This window comes from Pinus tabuliformis, chromosome 5_1 (genome assembly GCF_031772625.1).
Source record: "Pinus tabuliformis cultivar Carrire ecotype Pingquan chromosome 5_1, CPIR1, whole genome shotgun sequence".
Taxonomy (NCBI): Eukaryota; Viridiplantae; Streptophyta; class Pinopsida; order Pinales; family Pinaceae; genus Pinus; species Pinus tabuliformis.
This window is the reverse complement of record NC_142305.1, coordinates 768,329,271-768,350,028: the sequence shown is the minus strand read 5'-3', so window position 1 is coordinate 768,350,028 and position 20,758 is coordinate 768,329,271. Positions and strand designations below refer to the sequence as shown.

The following is a 20,758-nucleotide window of genomic DNA, read 5'->3' as shown; positions in this document are numbered from 1 at the left end:
TTGGATCCCATCATGTTTATTTGATAATAAGGTAGTGTTGATGGAAAAAAATTACCACCAATAATAAGGGGGTATCCCAAGTGTGAATTCCCAATTATACCTCACACCATTTGGGGTAGGAGCCCCATCCAGTATATGGGCTCGGTTTCCACCATGATTGTTTTCCTTTTGGTTGTCAGGTGAAGATAAGTTAGTATGAGGGAAATTGTGAAATGTTGAGAAAATGAGGATGAAATCAACCCACGATTGGACTTAAAGTACAAGGAACAAGGGTATTGCAAAAAGAAATGAGAAGAAGCATGTCTCAAGAGGAGTTGGTGAGTTGAAACGATCTAAGGAATACATGAATAAGAAAGTACTAGAAGTTAATTGCAAATTAGTTCACAATAGGTACTAGTGTAGCATGGAATGAAAGAGAAAAGATTCAAAGAAAATATATGAGTGATAAGCCATGAATTAGTTCATCAACATATACCCAATATGTAAGAAGACACACACACACAATAGAAGTACCAGATAACCATTACAACTGCCATGAAAGGGCATGGGAATGAGGTTTGATCATATCATCTCCAAAACAAGCTCCTTTCCTCACCACAACTCAATCTATAATCACCACGTCTAGCAAGGGTGTTCAAAGATCTAAGTACTAACAACTATCTAAGTGTTAGAAGAAATCTAACGCTAAAAGCTTTTGGCTTAGAGGCATGAGGAGACATTTAAAATCCTCAACTGCTATAAGCAAGAGTGGTCCCAAGGAATTTTACCATAAATTACTAAAACTAAAGGCGGGATAGTCTTTTGAACTAAATGGAAAGCAACCAAATCAACCTTGCAAACAACTGACTTGATAGTCAATATTTACAAAGTTTGTCCAAAAAGAATTAAAGGCTAGACTTTCGCCCAAAACCCCTTCCATACAATTTATCGTAGGCCTCAACCTTAACATGAAAACTAGGCAAACTACAGTGAATCAATCCAACCTGTGCAAAGTAGTGCATAGTGTTAGACATCAGGATCCGGGAGGGCACCATATCAATCCCGTTTGAACTCAGGTAGGAGCAGTAAGTTACTTGTGTAAACCCAAAACCCTGATATCATAGATACATATCACTTGAGCATAAAGACACAACAAAATAGAGTAACCACTGGCATAAGCTTCCTTGGCCTCTTACAGTTGCCATTTGGTGTAATCTTCCTGTGTAACAAAAGAAGAATGATGTTAACGAATGTATAGATAATGGAATCAATTTTTTGAACTAGAAAATGCCCCGTGAAGTAAAAACCTCACCTCCCCGGGCTCGCCCTTGTTTATCCTCAACCATTGATGAAACTGACCAGTATGGCAAAGCCCTTGGACAGGGAGGTTTGTGTGTCAGACCATCACCAAACCAGAGGGAGTAAAAATCACAGAAGAAACCAGAATTTAGACTCCAAAAACTGTATAAAAATGATTATGTACCATTACCTCACCGAGAAGGACCTCCAGCAGAAACCATGGCACTTAAGCAACAACTTGCAGAACCGAGGAAGAACCAGGTAATCGAACTTGCTACGGAGCAGCTGAACCATCAAAACCCATCAGACGCAAATGCCTCCCCATCCGGTTGAAGACGAGAGAAGTATAGTTGGACCCAACCCAAATCCACACCATCGACAAATTATTCCCTGGTAGATCAATGGAGGTGAGCAGACACAGGTGTCGAGCTGAGGTCTAGGCGTTGAACAAGGAAGTGACAAAAGATAGCCACACATTGCACTGCATGGAGGAGCATACCCCGCGCAAAGCCTTATTGTGAACTGTACATATATGTTTTAATATCACATGAACTCAATCAAATCTAATGAATGTGCGACATCATAAATAGTGTATGGTTTATAAGGTTTAAGTCGTTACATGTTAATCCTTAAAAGTAAAGAATGTAAAAATATTATTAAATAATTAATTTAATTAAAAATGTATCAAATTTCCATTGACATTAAATAATATAAATAGCTCCCATACATATATAGGAGGCATCCTTTAACCAGATGCGACTCAAATTTGAATTTTAAGTCTACCCTTTGAAGCAATCAATATAGATGCTTTAAATGAGAGCAACGAGTTAGTAATTTCTATATAATGAAAAATTGCAATAAAATAATAAATTCCTTGCAAATTATATATTATAAACTAACAAATTTCAGTGTTAAATGGATAACTAGTTAGTAATTTCTATATAATGACAAATTACAATAATAATAAAAAAAAGATAACTTCTATCTTAAAAAAAATTATAAAATAGTAAATTTGTTGCAAATTGATAACTCTTATATAAAAAACTAAAAATCATAATTTCTATATTGGGAAAAATTATAAAAGTTATAAAATAGCAAACTTTAGTTGCAAATGCATTAGTTTAAAAAAAAAACAAACAAACAAAAGAAGGGATCTATAACATTTTAGGAAGAACCAGTGTTGCGAGGGAGCGCCTCATTGCCCCCCCCCCCCCAATTCTGCTCCCAATCTGCGCTCCACGCGCGAGCGACTCGGGAGCAGGGCGGGAGCATGGAGCGATTTCAAGAGTGCGCTCCCTAAAAAAAAAACGCTCCCTGCCTTTTCCGGAGCGTTTTGTGTTTTTTGCAAAAAAAATTTGCAATGATGTTCCAAATGCAATTTTTTTTCAAAGAAACAAATAAGTTTTGAGTGGGACAACTTAATGATCAAGTCTATGGCCCTAGTATTGATATGCGATTCATGGTAATGTTAAATTCTTAAAGTAAAAGTGACATTCTCCTTGATCTTCATTTTCATCCTTTTACTTAAATTTTTGACATTACCATGAAATGGCTCAGGATGTTTGAGAGTGGTTCCGACCTCATTGGATTTCATATGGAGAAAGTAGAATTTTAGATTTCATTCAAAATTTAGCAGACTTATCAGTTTTTCAGGATTTCAGGGTTGCAACGTTTCCATTGAATTTTGTCATGTATTAGAGTACGGAACTCGTATTTAATCAAGAGCACCAATCCCTCTATGTACCTTGATGTTAGTGACATTGGTTGTCGAACTCCTCTATCATGACCCTCCTAAAAATGTACGCATCACTCAAACAAAATCTTGACTTGACATGCTATCCTTTTTCTATCTTATGTTAATGCTTAGAGGGTGATATTAAAGACAAAGATCCCTATACAGATACAGAGGTAATGACAAAGATACCTCTGGATATTAATGCTTAGAGGGTGATATTAATGACAAAGATCTTGATTTTCCATCAAGACTAAAAAGTTAGACATTTTTCTCGCGGTGGCAAGAGGCCCAAGCATAAGCAATAGATAATAGATTTACTTGTCTTTTCTAGTTTCTAGTAGGTTTTATAACTATTGACTCTTTCATATTTATTATGATTTTTTTTAAACAATATATAACAATTTAAGTTTGAAGTTGGCAATTATAACTCATTAGTAATGAATTATGAATATGATGCTTCATGAAAGTTGAAAGTTGTTTCATTTCATTTTATAACATTTCATTTCATATTAGATATTATTTGTTGTAATAATTACACTTAGTTTACAAGTACAACTTTGGTGATCAATGATGATAAATGTTATATATTGAATTTTGAAAGATTGAAATTTTAAGATTGATGAATCATGAGACTCAATATGTTGTATGTTACTATGTTTCTAACTTGTGGATGTGGTTGATGAAGATTATAACTTCTAGATGATTGTTGTTATATGGTTCAATTTATGTTTTTTTATGTTTTTTATATTTAATTCATCATTTTACATGTTTTCATTCACATATATGTATCAAAAGATAAAAATATAAAATATATATATATATATATATATATATATATATATATATATATAAACGCTGCCGGATTCGTTGCCAAATTAGGGGCTTCTGAAAATGTCGCTCCCGCACCCGTTTTCGTTCCTGCCCCGACTTTCTCTCATGCTCCCAAGTAACACTTGAGAAAGACGAAGTAACATTATAAATAAGTAAACAAAAATATAAAGATTTTAATGATTCTTTACATTATAATTCTTCATTAAAAAAAGTTTTAAGTATTTGTAACATGTATACTGCCCAATCTTTTTCCGTCAAATTTTGTTCGTATCTAATCGAATCCGAATTCGAATTGAAATTGCGTAACTATGATTTAGATAAGGATGTTAAACCTAGAAATCATGCTATTCCAAGAAAAAGATTCGCGTTTCCAGTTATTCAAGTACTTTTTTGTTTAAGCCGCAGGGTGATGGGAAATAGCTTTTGAGTCAAATGAATTGAAACCTATAATGTTGGGCTTTTAAATTTCCTTTATATAGAGTGGTTGGTATTTCTCAATAGCTGATTGATCATGGCTGAACTTTTGTGTCTTGTTTTCCACAACCAGAAGTGAAGTTACGATTTCTTGCGAATAAATTCTAGTAATAAAAGTTGTTACCAAAAGCAATACTCCCACTTACCATTCAGTGTCTTTCTGGCTGTGAAGACGCATTATCTGTATACTAGATTATCTGGAGAATCGCTTTCTGGCTGTGAAGACGCATTATCTGCGTATTAGATTCGCTTGACAGATCAGTTGGTTGTGTAGTTCAACCGCGAACTGTATTGAAATTATGTTTCAGCAACAAATACTATATTGGAAATGACCCACTATTATTATGTGACTCAGTGTTCCAAACTTGAAGCAACTTTGTGGCAAAAGTTCGAGAATGTATGTGTGTGCTACGCAATCACCGTCATTCAATTTATAGTTACAAGATCTAAGTTTATTATTTAGGGAAGAAAATCAATAACGCTTTTGTGGCACTGGAATTTCCAGGATGTGTTATTTCTTTATCAAAATAATGTTGACTAATGTCACAATAACGTTGAGTAATGATATATGCATGTGATCAGCACAGGGCAATATCGTGAGACACTGGCCTTATCAAATATAAAGTTTGATTTGAAGCAAAATCCTTTGCAGACTCCTGTCGAAGTCCCTTTTATTAATTTACCAGAGGGAGATTATTACAATCCAGCAGAGCAGAGAAGAGCAAAGCAAAACCAAAACAAAATACTTTATCGACACGATAAAATTTCCACGAGGTGGAGGTTATTATAGTCCAGCAGAGCAGAGCAAAGGAAAAACAAACAATGGAACAGGGGAATGCAAAGAAGATATGGAGGCCCCGTGCGAAGGGGTCATCCGGCTGCAATATTGTGGGCAATGGTTCGATGCAAAGGGAAGTTCACTTGCCGCCGTCCTAGGCAGTTATGTTAACGAAAAAAGGGAGACCGGACGTTGCGGGTTCCAGCCGCCCACGTAAACGAGCCAAAAGCAAATCCCTTGTTGGCTTGTCTGCTGGCCGTAAATGTTACATTGAATGTTATCTTGTCAGAAGTCCATGAGAAAGCGAGCTGGCTCGGCGACACTTTAACATTTAATCCCTGTGGAGAATCTACTGTTGTTTGTACGCCGCATCAGCAGCGGATCCTATGTTTGCCAGGGTTCTCTTATCGTTCTGGCGGCCTTCAACGTCGTTCAACTCGCTGATCTTCGCGTCAGTGGCATCCGACGGGCAACTGAAGTTCTGGTTGCCCAACACGGAAGTGATCTGTGATGTGTTGTATCCCAAGTTGCAGAGGAACAACACGGAGTCGTGCACGGATGTGTCGTAAACGAGGCCCGGATTTAGCGCTCTCGCAGGGTTCACTTGTCCCGCTCCGAAGTCGAATGGGGAAGCAGGTAAGTTGGAAGTGTTTGTCGCAGGTTTGCGCACATTGTTCGTGAAAGTGGCTGCAAAGAATATCATTTCAATTACAGAGCTTGTCAGTATTCCCGGCTTTCTGTGGTGGCTGACCACCTCTTCAGATTCACTATAATGTTTATTCAATCAAATATTCATTTGAAATACTATAGAATATATGCTACCCCAATTTGAGAATCGTGACGTCACTAACTTCTGCTAGAGTCTTACCAGTGGTGATGATGGCCGACCTGATGGCAGCCGCGCTCCAAGTGGGATGTACAGCTTTAGAGAGTGCCGTTGTCCCGCTCACGTGAGGAGCAGCCATGGATGTTCCAGACACCACTGCGAAGTTCGACGGCTTTTGTCCAGGCAGAATATCCCCTGAGGCGTTAGCAGGTGTCCAACTTGCGAGGATATCCACACCCGACGCGCCTATGTCTGGCTGCAGCAAAACCCACAATTATCATGTAACATACGACGCTTATTTTCATGGAACGATTGAATTGACAGTTGTTTAGATTAGAAGTCCAACCTTGAGGAGGTTTTGAGTGAATAATCCGGGACCCCTCAACGAGAATTCGGCAACGACTGGTGCGGGCTTGTAATTCAAGACTGTTACAGTACTGAGAATTGTTGCTACAGGGTTTCTGAGACATCCACACAAATATTAGGAGCTAAATACGAGGGCAAACCATTAAAAGATCCACAAGGTAGAAAATGGATTGCGAAGGATCCAGAGGTACATTACCTTTTAGATTTTATATAAGATCTAATCCGCGATCCATCTTCAGTGCTGACTGCAGTTAAGGGAAATGTTCCATAATCGAAACCTACAGCTCTTGACAAATCGTCGATGAGAACCAACCCTCTGCCTCCTGCGTACTGGACTGTATCTATCTTCGCATCTGTGCTGACGGTAGGGTCTTGTTGGGGATTTTTGAACGGGAAAATACCAAAACCAGACAAACAAACACCACAGAGCCAATGCTCTGTTTCCACTGTTCCAGGATCTTTTGTGCACAGGGAAGCATTAAAAACAAAATGACTCAACAGTCTATTACACAGCCATAAAAATATTTCTATTGATTTAAATACATGCCTGATACAAATACATGCCTGATACATATGTCTTCCTCTTTGCTGAGAGGGATTCACCAAAATTACTTTCACCCATCAAAAACAAAAACTTTGTCTTTTCTCTCCACCTGAGAGGACTTCACTGTGCTGGGTTTACTGCTGTAAAACCCATTTTTACATTTGCTGGTGTAAAATTATTTTTACACATATTGCTGTAAAAATATTTTACACATACAGTAAACTTTTCATTACATTCACAATCTCAAAAAATACCTGAGCGCTCTTTTCTCCTGCATTTCAATGCATACCCAATACATTAAAAAAAGATCTATGCACTGCTGTGCAATATCTTCCCCTGCTTCACATGCTGGTCTTCATTCTGAGCACTCCCTACTCTTTCGCTGCTGCGCGTTACACCACTCTCATGTGCATCAATAACTTTACGCTATTTCCCTCATGCACTGCTGTGCACTCTCTCTTTTTTTTAAAACACTCCCCCCAGCTCTCATAAAAAAATGCTCAACACAAATTACAACCCACGAGCACTATTTTAATCATTCCATGTGTTAATAAAAAAATAACACAACCACACACCCTTTTTCATTCGATATGTTTTGTTATTTCATAATGGTCAACACTTCTTTAAGAAATATGACACATATGATATGTGTGCCCATACCATCGTGCATATATATATAAAAATCATTAACGTGCCCATAACCATTTAAGAGGGCCTCCACCAAACAATACGAACAACATTAAAAACCATAAGTTCATCCATCCGGCGGTCAACACAAAAGTCGTTTACTCCACGCAAAATTAAATTGACGCAGGCCCGTGCACCTTCAAGGATCGACGGCTGACAACACGCAACCAGATCGGACGATGGAGATTGATATCGAAAGGCAGTTTAATGCTGAGCTTTACCTCCCGATATGTCAGAGATGCTGATGTCAGGTGAGAGCCACGCGTCTTCACCAAATCGCATCGGAGCCAAACATATGGAAACCGCTTTTCCCTGGATGGCGGTGCGATATGGTCTGGGCAGTTTTGTGGTTTCAATGCGGTGGTTTTGGGGTTATATACGGCTGCTGAGTCGGCTGCCATCGCTGACCCTGTCCGCCTGCAGTTGGAATTAACATTCCAACACTCCCCTTTAATTTCAACTGCTGGGCATTCAATCTTACCCAAGCACTTCCTCACATGGAGGGATTCCCAACTGCTGTTACAAAGACATCTTCCTCACATAGAGGGATTAACCTGAAACTGTGCTTAAGAGCACCTTCCTCATGACAGAGGGATTCACCATAACAATGTGCTGAAGAGCACCTTCCTCTTGACAGAGGGATTCACCTGTGACTATGCTGAAAAGCATCATCCTCTTGATAGAGGGATTTACCACACTATGCTGAAAAGCATCTTCCTCTTTCATAGAGGGTTTCACCAAATGACTGTGCTGAAAAGCACCTTCCTCATTAACAGAGGGATTACAAACAGACACTACTTTGCATGCAGTTTCAAAAACAAACAATCATTGCACTGCTGTGTGTGCAAACTCATTACAATGTTCTCCTATGCTGATGCATATTCTCTGTTGCACTGTTGTGCCATCTTCTTTACTGTGTCTACCCCACACTGCTGTGTCTGCACTTGTTGTTGTGTTGCTGCACTTCTCTTACATTTCTTTGCAAACTCTGCATTGCTGTGTCTTCCCTTTCTCACATTCACACTGTTGTGTGAGAATTCTTTACTTGTGCACTTATGCGTGCTTCCCTTCTTCACAATGGGAAAACTTTTCTTCACGCTGCTGCGTGCTCCCCTTCACTCATTACAATCATACTTCTGTTGTGTCTCACTTGCATTTCAGATGCAACCAACACACTCACTGCACTTACATTTACTGCTGTAAAGAAAAAAAAATTCTTTTACATGTGCTGCTGTCCATTACCTTTCATTTTTTCAACAAAACTTCATGCTGCTGCATTTTCTTATTTGCATTGCTGTGTGCTTCTCCTTCTTGCCATCATGCTGCTGTCCATAACTTCTTGCTGCTGCATTGCCTCTGCAATTTGCACTGTCGCTGCCTTTTGTTTAATCATACTGCTGTGTGCCCATACTCTTGGCACTTCATTCTCCACAAAAAAAATAACACAGGCTGCTGCCTTTTCTCATGCACCCTTGCTTCACACAATCTTAGTCTTCATTTTTTTTACACAATGCACTACTATGCAATTCCTTTGGCTTTCTGCTGCCACACACATTCTTATACATCCAGTGTGCATTAAAAAACTGTTGTCCCTGTTTTTCTTTATGCATTTCTTTGCATGTTGCATTGCATACAAAAAAAAAACATTACATTTTTCACTGCAGTGTGAAAAATTTCATTGCATTCTCAGCCACTGGGCATTTATGCTCTGCTATGTTTTTCCTTCTTCTCATTTTCTTCTCACTGCTTTGCATTTTCATTCCCAATAGAAAACATTTCAATCTGCTGTGTATTATACTCACTCTGCTGTGAGTATATTCTCTCATACTACATAAAAGGAAACTACATTCCATTGCTATGCATTTCAATGCATGTGCACCACAAAAAAATTAAACTAATGTTCATTCTAATCCATGTGCTCCAAAAAAAAATTCCAAACTGCTGTTTTGTATTTTGTCTTCCCACTGCTATGAGGGTCTCCATGCTTTGCATTTTTCTCTTATCTCGCTGCTGCTCTTTACATTTCAGCGCTGCCATCTTTTCTTCTTTATGCATTTCTGTGCATATTGCATAAAAACAAAGCAAAAAACATTGCTGATTTCATCACTGTTGCATATTACCTTTCAGAGGGATTAACAAAGATTTCATTTGCAACTGCTGCGCTGCAATACATCCTCCATCAACAAATGACTGTTAATACAGTTCAGCAAACAAAAAAAAATTACAAGCTCCCCTTTAATGTATGCTTGTCTTCTTTTGGCAGACTCTTCTCAAAACAAATTTAGATCGACTGGGGAGTTCAAGGGGTTTTCAGATTGCCTTTCCTTCCTTCTCCATACTTGTGTAACTTTCTTCTTTTGCATGGGTCTAGCTTGTGTAAGAGCCCATGTCAAGTTACAGTCATGTGCCATATGCCCAATGTTATGACACTTGAAACATTCAACATTTTTCATGAATGACATTTCATGATTTCTTCTAAAATTGTTTCTTGGAGATTGTTGGGGACCACAACATCTATCTCCATGAAATGCTCTACAGTCTTTTTCCATATGACCAAAGTTTGAGCAAGCATAACAATAACCATAAAATGAACTTTGGTACCTGGGAGATGAAGGTTTTCTTGATGTACTTCTGAAGCCTTGCTGCCTTGAGATCCTTTGTTGATGACCATTGCATCTTGCCTCTTTGACATCAACTACATTTCTTCTTGGAGCTGGTTTTCTTCTTGGAGCAGGATCTCTTGTATTGCATCCTTCATTTTTCTCCTTGCCTTTGCTGGAACTAGGAGCATCACCATCTCTCTCTGGCTTCTTCACATCTCCTTTGCTTAAAGCATCCTCATCCTTGTTTGAGGGTTCAGCTACATACCCAAGTCCTGATTTATCAAATGGAGATCTGTGATAGCTGAGCATGTCTTCCAAAGCTTGAGAGCTCTTCATGATCTTGTTCATCCCTTCAACCTTCTTCCTGAGGAGGACAATCTCTTCTTCTAACTTTTCACGTTCATTACTTTTCTTTGCCAGTTGTCCCTCAGTTTCTTCCTTGCTACGAGTAGCTTCAACTACTACGACTTTAAGGGAGATAATATCAGTCTTCATTTTGGAGATTTCTGCTTGACTGCTCTCCATTTTCTTTTCAGCTCCTTGTGCTTGCTCCTTGGCTTCTTGTAGTTCGGACTTAAGGGAGGAGACCTCTACCTTGTACTGTCCAATCTCTTCCACAAGTTTGTTCACTCTCTTGTGTCTTTGTTCAAGTTCACTTGTCAAGACATCTGCTTGCTTCTTTGCACTATTCAGCTGATTTGTCATGGATATGACTTCTTCATGATGTTTCTTCTTGCATTGGTCAAGTTCCTTCTTAAGCTTGGCAATCTCTTCATCCCTTTCTCTTACTTGAAGTTTGATGAGGTCAACCTTCTCATTCTCAGCTTCTATGATGGGTTCTTCTTGACTCATTGTCATGGTTAGTGCTCCCTTTGCATGAAGGTCATGCAGTCTGTCCCAAATATCCTTTGCTGATGTATATTTTCCTAGATTCCTCTTCACTGAATCAGGGAGTCCATCCAAGATTAGTTTTGCTGCTTGTGCATCATACTCCATGGATTCTTTATCCATCTTGCTGTCATCAATCACTGACTCCTAGACTTCAATCCCCTTAGACATTAGGAAAGCCCTCATCATTATTTCCCATACATCAAAGTTTCCATCAAACTTTGGGGTTTCAAATAGAATGTATTCTAATGGATTGCCTTCTAGTTTAGTAGAGGGGGGAGACACATTTTTAACAGGCTTGGAGGCTTTCTTCTTTGACCTTGCCATTCTTATCTAGGCTTTAAATACTTGACTGTGTTTTCTTTTAAATCACTGACTGTTCCTTCAACAGTAACACAAAAACTTGAGAAATACCTGAATCCCTTTGGCTGAAACTTCACACTGCTGGAGAAGCTTTACTGCTGCTGCAACAAGAGTCTTTCCTTCAGCTTCTTTGAGTCTTCAAAGAGCCTGGACTAGCTCTGTCACCATCAAAGAGCCTGGACCAGCTCTGATACCACTGTTGGGGATTTTTGAACGGGAAAATACCAAAACCAGACAAACAAACACCACAGAGCCAATGCTCTGTTTCCACTGTTCCAGGATCTTTTGTGCACAGGGAAGCATTAAAAACAAAATGACTTAACAGTCTATTACACAGCCATAAAAATATTTCTATTGATTTAAATACATGCCTGATACAAATACATGCCTGATACATATGTCTTCCTCTTTGCTGAGAGGGATTCACCAAAATTACTTTCACCCATCAAAAACAAAAACTCTGTCTTTTCTCTCCACCTGAGAGGAGTTCACTGTGCTGGGTTTACTGCTGTAAAACCCATTTTTACATTTGCTGGTGTAAAATTATTTTTACACATACTGCTGTAAAAATATTTTACACATACAGTAAACTTTTCATTACATTCACAATCTCAAAAAATACCTGAGCGCTCTTTTCTCCTGCATTTCAATGCATACCCAATACATTAAAAAAAAGATCTATGCACTGTTGTGCAATATCTTCCCCTGCTTCACATGTTGGTCTTCATTCTGAGCACTCCCTACTCTTTCGCTGCTGCGCGTTACACCACTCTCATGTGCAACAATAACTTTACGCTATTTCCCTCATGCACTGCTGTGCACTCTCTCTTTTTTTTAAAACACTCCCCCCAGCTCTCATAAAAAAATGCTCAACACAAATTACAACCCACGAGCACTATTTTAATCATTCCATGTGTTAATAAAAAAATAACACAACCACACACCCTTTTTCATTCGATATGTTTTGTTATTTCATAATGGTCAACACTTCTTTAAGAAATATGACACATATGATATGTGTGCCCATACCATCGTGCATATATATATAAAAATCATTAACGTGCCCATAACCATTTAAAAGGGCCTCCACCAAACAATACGAACAACATTAAAAACCATAAGTTCATCCATCCGGCGGTCAACACAAAAGTCGTTTACTCCACGCAAAATTAAATTGACGCAGGCCCGTGCACCTTCAAGGATCGACGGCTGACAACACGCAACCAGATCGGACGATGGAGGTTGATATCGGAAGGCAGTTTAATGCTGAGCTTTACCTCCCGATATGTCAGAGATGCTGATGTCAGGTGAGAGCCACGCGTCTTCACCAAATCGCATCGGAGCCAAACATACGGAAACCGCTTTTCCCTGGATGGCGGTGTGATATGGTCTGGGCAGTTTTGTGGTTTCAATGCGGTGGTTTTGGGGTTATATACGGCTGCTGAGTCGGCTGCCATCGCTGACCCTGTCCGCCTGCAGTTGGAATTAACATTCCAACAGGTCTTGGGTCGAACATACCACGATTGCTCCTCTTGCTTTTGCCGGATTCAAAGATCCAAAGTTACAACTACTGCTAGCAGCCACAGCAATTACAATCATCTTCTCGCTCATGTATTTTAGGCTCGTTTTAACTCTGATTTAATTGTAGATAAAGTTTAAAAATTAATGAAATTATTTAAAAAATTTAACTTTGTTTTAACTCGGGATTTAATCGTACAGTGAAATCTAGCTTCATCCCATTAAATTAATTCGATTCTATTTTTATTTTACAATTAATTAAATTTAAATCTACCTTCTTCTTATTAAATTAGTTTTAGTTTATTTTAGTTTTACATTTAAATTTATTTCAATCTGGTATTTCATGTCGACATCAATGAAAGAAATACTAAATTTTTCTGGTATTTCATACTTACATAGATGAATGAAATTTAAAACTTAACATACATGAATGAAATTCAAAAGTTAAATTTATAGTTTATTTTAAAATATTTTATATTTAAATTAATTAGGTTTTATTTTAAAATTTTATTTTAAGTATTAATAATTACTATCAAAGAGGTTAAGAAATTAATTTTTATGGAATATTTTAAAATTAATTTTTAGTAATATACATAAAAAATCAACTTGTCCTGATGATGAACTATACTGGTTGGTTCGAAACGCGTCTGCAATGATTTTTTGATTGTGATTTACGCTGAAATTTCTTCTGATAATAATTATATGTTTATTTTTCTTTTAATTAAACTGATTAATTACAAAAATGTTATATGAGTGTCATATAAAATTAGTTATAATTTTTTGAGTATTTGATATTGATAAATCATAGTATTGGTCCATAATCTTATAACAAGAACTAATTAAAATAATAATCTAAATCTCCATAATTAAAATTCTGGTTACCTATTAATTTTTTTATATTAATTATTATTATTTAAAATAAATTTATAATTTAATTACTTTTCAAAATTTATCACTGATTATTAATGATACAAATGTCACTCTTAATTTTTTTTGGGACAAACATTTTACTTTCATAATTTAATGTTTAATTCAAAATTAAAATATATGTGACTTAATTTAATTAAAAATAACCACTTCACGGAATTTGATAAATTTGAATGAAAAAATACTCTCAACTTTATCTAAACAACATGGGGTGAAATGTGGAAAATGGATTACCTTGAATTAACAGGGGTGCTTACATTTTCGTTGATGTCCGTTCCATTGACAATAGGAAGCAACTCCGAACGGGTGCTCCCCCTGCCAAACTGATCACAGTTAATCTCTGGCCTAAACCCAGAAATTCTAATTGTAAAACGTTGTCTGCAATTACTCGCCTGGATTATTTTCCCATTACCCAAAATTACGTCTGATTCCAAATCTCTGTCGATCGTCGTTGCAGCGACTGTCAAAATCCAGGGAGCGCCGTTCACCATTGTGCCTAACCCGAGCCCTTCATTGCCCACGGAGCATACCACCAGTATTCCTTTCTCGAACGCGTGAAATTCTCCTATTGATATTGCGTCGGAGAGGAAATCTTTTTGGTAGAGCCAAGAGGATCCAAGTGAGATGGATATCACATCCACTCCATCATGCACAACATCATCCAGTGCCGCTAGAAGGGCAGATCCCTGATAACCCTGAGCAGAGTAGACTCTGTAGACTGATATTCTGGAGGTGGGAGATCCTCCTCTTGCAGATCCGTTGCCAATTCCGTAGTAGTCGGCTTCCGCCACCACACTACTCCCTGCAGTTGAGGCTCTGTGTGTTCCATGCCCGTCGTTGTCTCTCGATGACGATGGCCTCTGTGTCGCATTGTTCCTTGATCCTTCACCGCTAGTTGCATTGTAAAAGCGTGTTCCGATGATTTTTCTGTTTATACATCATGACTAGATATAAGAAATATTTTAATGCAATAGTTAGAGTCTTCTGCATGGAATGTTGCTATAAATGAGACTAGATTCATCTTTAACATTGACCTATTAAGACGGCATGGGATATTACTTTTGAAGGGATATTGGAAGAAACATTCATTAAATGGAAATGGAGGGAAATTGATCCAACATGACTCCATACTGCAAAGTATTTGAAGTGTAATGGAATAAGTGTGTTCCTGAAAAGTATTTGAAGTGTAATGGAATAATTTGATTAAGGTTTTTAATACATACCAATAAAATTGAGGTCGGGGCGAAGAAAGAAAGCTCAGATCTGAAGATCATATTAGTTGAAGAAAGAATCTGAACTAGGAATATTTCAAATGACATTTACTTGATCTAAAATCTTCTCTTCCTGCCCCTTAGATTAATCAAATCTTCTCTTCCTGCCCCTTAGATTAATGGTGGATGGAAAAGTAAAGTGAGAGTTAAGTAACTACCAGATGAAGAATTACATACTTATTGCACTTGAAATCCCTTCCTCTGGCGCACACTCCTTCCCACTGAGAAGGAACTAGACCAATCCCAGCATCGTTGCAGCTTAGGGATTTAGGCCAAATTCTTGTGCGCATGACCCATGTTATTAGCGTTGGAAGGAACTAGAACTAATTCCAATTACCACCTTTATTATAACACCCAGAATTCAACAAGAGTTTTAAATGTAGTTTCTAGAGATCTTTGACAAATGAACAAGCTTCCTGAAGAAGCCACTGCCCCAATTAATCTCCAGAACCTTTTCCATCCTGTATAAATACCTGTTTAATCAATGAATGGAAGAAAGTTGTGAGTTATGTGTTTATGTGTATCTGATTTCTGATATGGTATCAGAGCTCTGTGTGAGGCTCGGTGGTGTGTGTAATATTCCCACGCTCCGTGTGTTTGAGGTGAGCGATCAGAGTGAGTGAAATATCACTATGTGTTGCAGAGGAGTCGAGCAAGGAGCTGTGAGCTTGGAGAATGGCGTGCTGATGGTGAGCATGCCAAAGAAGTTTGAGTAAGTTATTTCCTGTGTGTAGCCAGTGTGAGATATCTGTTGCAGAGAAATTTGCTTGAGTCCTTTCCCATGTTGCAAAGAAGTTTGTTTGTAGCAGATAAAACTCTGGCACAGGGAAATCCTGGACAAAGGATTGTGTGCAAGTTTTCATTCGGTTTTATAACTGTCATTTCTCATTATGCATTCTGCTTTAGAATCTGGTTCTACATTATCTGATTTTGTAGTAGATGATGTTGATGCATAATTGGAACGAGAAAGCATTGAAGTGAGCATTTCCAGATTTTGTTGGATCAGCAAAAGTTAAGGCTCCTGGACAGTTGCCAGAAAGGACGAATCCCCCTCCGTGGCCGGCTCCATTGTTTTGTTCCAATTTTAATAAAAAATATTGTTGTTATGTATGTCTGCTGAGTTTATTACAGCAACACCGAAAGATTTCCTGTTTAGTATGGTCTTATGTAGTTTGCCATAGAATTGGTATTCGAGGTTTCTCCATGATATAGCTAGCTTTTGCATTACTGAAATTTTAGAATGCAAGCAAGATATATGGTTGTCTCTGGTTTTGACTTTTTTAACGAATTACTGAAATTTCAGAACTCAAGCAAGATATATGGTTCCCTCGGGTTGTTATTGAAGTTGTGAAAGAAAAAAAGAAAAAAATTGCATTTTGGTGATTGGAGAAAGTTTTTTTTTTCATCATGGCAAATTTGTTGCCTGATACTTATATGAATGAATCCACCAAACTTGATGGAGAAAATTACATGAATTGGAAATTCAAGTTAATGACTATTTTAGAAGGAAATAATTTGTGGGCCATTGTGAATGGGGATGAGTCCAAACCCACTATTGCAAGTTCTATTCCAGATTGGGAGAGAAGAGAGACAAAAGAAAAGGTGTTGTTGCGTATGTCCGTAAAGGACAACATTATTCCTCACATCAAAGATTGCAAGACATCAAAAGAAACACAGGATATGTTGAAGGGTTTGTATGAAACAACAAATACAAACCGGATCTTGTTTTTGAAGACTAAGCTTTTATCTCTAAAAATGGAAGCAAATGAAAATATAAGCAATTTTATATCTCGTGTCAAAGATTTAAGTGATAAGTTAGGAGATATTGGTGAAAAGGTGTCTAGTACTGACTTAGTCACCATCACATTAAATGGCTTAGTGAAAGATTATCAAATTTTTGTTTCAAGTCTTGCAGCTAGAAAGAAACCCCCTATATTTGATGAATTGACAGGAATTCTTCTACAAGAGGAGGAGAGGATGAAGAGCTTTAATTTTGACTCTAGTAGTTCAGATTTGGCATTGGTATCCAAAGGCAAATATCCATACAGAGGCAAGCCATGAGACAAGAACAAAGGAGGCAAGTTTCAAGCAAAAAAAAAAGGTATGACATAGTCTAATTTTCCAACCCATAAGAGAAATGATGAGTGTTATTATTGTGGCAAACCTGGGCATCATTCTAAAGATTGTTATAAAAGGAAATATAATGAGTCTAGGAAAATAAACAGAAGGCATAATGGAAATTTTGTGGACAAAGATATCTCAATCAGTGATAGATTTAAAAATCTTAAATTGTTTGTTTCTGATGCTGCATTGTCTGTGGAAAATGATGATAAGAATGCTTGGTTCATTAATTCTGGTGCATCACTCCATATGTCTTGTAATAAGGAGTGGTTTGATGAATATCATGAAAACATTGATGGAACATATGTTTTCCTAGGAGATAACAGATCACTTAAAGTTCAAGGTGATGGAGTAATAGGTGTGAATTTTCCCAATGGACAAGAGAAATAGATCCATAATGTGATGTATGTTCCTGATATCAAAAAGAATTTAATTTTTGTTTCTACTATTACTGACCAAGATTTGAAGGTAGAATTTGTTAAATCACAATTTGTAGTGAAAGACATTCAAGATAAGTACAAGATTATTGCCACAGGAACCAGAGTTGGAGGCTTGTATAAGTTGGATGTGACCAAGAAAAGTCATCAAGCATTGGCATCTACAACAATATCAACAGTCGATTTATGGCATCAATGGTGTGGACATCTAAATCACAAAGATTTAATGCTACTTCAAAAGAACACAATGGTTGAAGGTCTTCCTGTCTTGAATAATGATCATGTTGAATGTGAAGCATGTGTACTTGGCAAGCAACATAGGGAGGAATTTCCTATACATAAAGAAAAAAGGCAAAGGGAAATACTTGAATTAATTCATACTGATGTATGTGGACCTATGCAAACTAGATCTATTGGTGGAGCATGGTATTTTCTTATTTTTGTGGATGATAGATCTAGGTATACATGGGTTTATTTCATAAGAAAGAAGAGTGATGTTTTTGAGTATTTTAAAGAATTTAAGAGTATGGTGGAAAAACAAACTAGTAATTACATCAAAATTTTGAGATCTGATCAGGGGGGAGAATTCAAATCAAGAGAATTTAATCAATATTGTAAAAGCAATGGGATTCTGCAACAATTTACAGTGCCACATACACCTCAGCAAAATGGAGTTGCTGAGAGGAAAAATAGAACACTAGTTGAATGTGCACGTAGTATGCTTCAAGGTAAAAATATCTCTAATGTTTTTTGGGATGAAGCCATTAATACTACTGTTTATTTGAAAAATAGGAATCCAACCAAAAGTTTAGAGCTTAAAACACCTTTTGAAGCATTTTATGGGTACAAACCAAAAGTGAGTCATTTAAGAGTTTTTGGTTGCAAGGCATTTGCTCATATTCCAAAAGATGAAAGAAGAAAACTTGATGCAAAGTCAATTAAGTGCATATTTATTGGTTATTGTGATAATCATAAAGCATACAAGTTGTTTGATCCCAGTACTCATAGACTGCTTACAACACTACAACAAAACAGGCAATTTGCACCAGATTTAGCACCAGATTCTAGTGCATTTTTTTCTCAATTGGGATGAGCAATTTGGCGCTAAATCTGGCTCTATTGTACAATTTTTAAAGCGTCCTTTTTTGCACCAAATTTTGCATCTTTTTTACACCAAATTTTCCATCATTTTCTGCATCATATTTTGCACCAAGATTTTCATTTGGTTTTACAATAGGTTTTGCTTCTAGTTTTGTGCCTTTTTTTGCATCTATTTTTGCATCATTTTTTGCTTCCTCTTTTGTGGAATTCTTTGCTTCTATTTTTGTGTCATAATTTGCATCGATTTTTACACCATCTTTGACATCTTATTTAGCGCCTTTTTTTACATTCAATTTGTGCGAATTTTTGCATCTGGTCTTATGCCATCTTTTGCTTCTAATTTTATACTTATTTTTACATCTATTTTTGTGCCAATTTTTCTGCCTTTTTTTACACCATCTTTTCCATCCAATTTTGCACCATATGTTGAATCTGATTTAGTGCCAAATTTCGCATGCATTTTTGCACCATTTTTTGCATCCACTTTTGCATTTTATTTATCTCCTTTTTTTGCATCCTATTTTGCACCATATTTTGCATCCTATTTTGCATCATTTGTTGCATCCAATTTAGCATCATTTTTAACACCATTTCTTGCATCCAATTTTTCATCCTTTTGAGCATCTAAATTTGCATCCTATGTTGAACCATATATTGCATCCACCTTTGCATCCCATTTTGTGTCTATTGTTACGTTCACTTTTGAGCCATTTTTTCGTCTACTTTTGCATTTGTTTTTGCACTAAGTTTTGAATGATTTGTTGCATCATTTTACATCCAATATTGCATCTCAATTTGCATCCAAAATTGAGCCATTTTTATGCCCATTTTTGCACCATTTTTTCTTCTTTTGTGTCCAATTTTGAACCATTTTTTATGTCCAAATTTGCATCCTTTTTGGTATCTAGTTTTTCATCCTTTTTGGCTTCCAAATTTGCATCCTTTTTTCTGCCACATTTTGTGTCCACATTTGCATCTCATTTTCCACCTAGATTTTAGTTGGAATTTTCATCTAGTTATGCATCATGTTTGACATCCTTGGTTTCACCATTTTTTAGTCCCATTTTGCATCTTGTTTTGTGTCTTTTCTTACATCTTTTTTGCATCCTAATTTTACACCATTCTTTGCATCCTCATTTTGGTGTCCATTTTTGCATTCTTGTTTGCACCCAATTCGGTATCCTTTCATATGCCCTATTTTGTTCCCTTCTTTGTGTCTAGTGTTGCACCCTTTTTTAATTTTACTTTAAAAACCTTTTTGTGTCATTGTTTGCATATTGTTTTGATGGCTAGTTTAACATCCAATTCTACTCCCAATTTTTCATCCATGGTTAAATCCACTTTTGGCTTCTTGTTTAGAGTTTTACTTTTATTTCCATTTATGACCACCTCTATGGGTTCATTTTACTAAGTTCATTTACATAGTGAAATATATTAAATTTTCTAAATATCATTTTGCTGTAGGATTTAATGCATGGTTAGATGAAAACAAAACCCTCTCAGTTTATCTCAGAAACCTAGGACAAACCAATTAAGAGAAAGGTTGTTCTAAGGCTTAGGATTCTTAGTAGATCAAGATGTAGAGTATAGATTAAGAAAAAGAGAATGAATTCTTGTGAGTCCTCGCATGCAGGTCTTCTTGGAGTTTTTCGTATAGCCAAAAAGCGCTCCTAGCTAGCTCCAAAGCTTGGTCCTACACATAAGAGAGAGAATAAAGCCACCTTCACAACATAATATCTTAATAATCAAAACTATAAAAAACATATAAATATTATTGAATAAATAAATATAAACCAAAAACCCATGCATACATTAGTTAAATAAAAGAAGTAAAGAATGAATAGAAACATATGGAAGGAAGAACAACTGATCTATATGAATAAAGGAGTTGGAGGAAAGTTACAACAATCAGATATAGTTGCAACATCACCTCCCCCAACTCATAGCTCCAAAACTCTCCCTCTCAAGATAAATCTCAAGAGCGTGACAATACAAAATTCCCATCATTTT

At 36.9% G+C, this 20,758-nt stretch overlaps 1 pseudogene; it reads right to left on the bottom strand.

Annotated features, from left to right (window-relative positions):
* Positions 1 to 5,263: 5,263 nt before the first annotated feature.
* LOC149167196 (CO(2)-response secreted protease-like) overlaps positions 5,264 to 20,758 on the bottom strand; it is a 28,033-nt pseudogene continuing 12,538 nt past the window's right edge.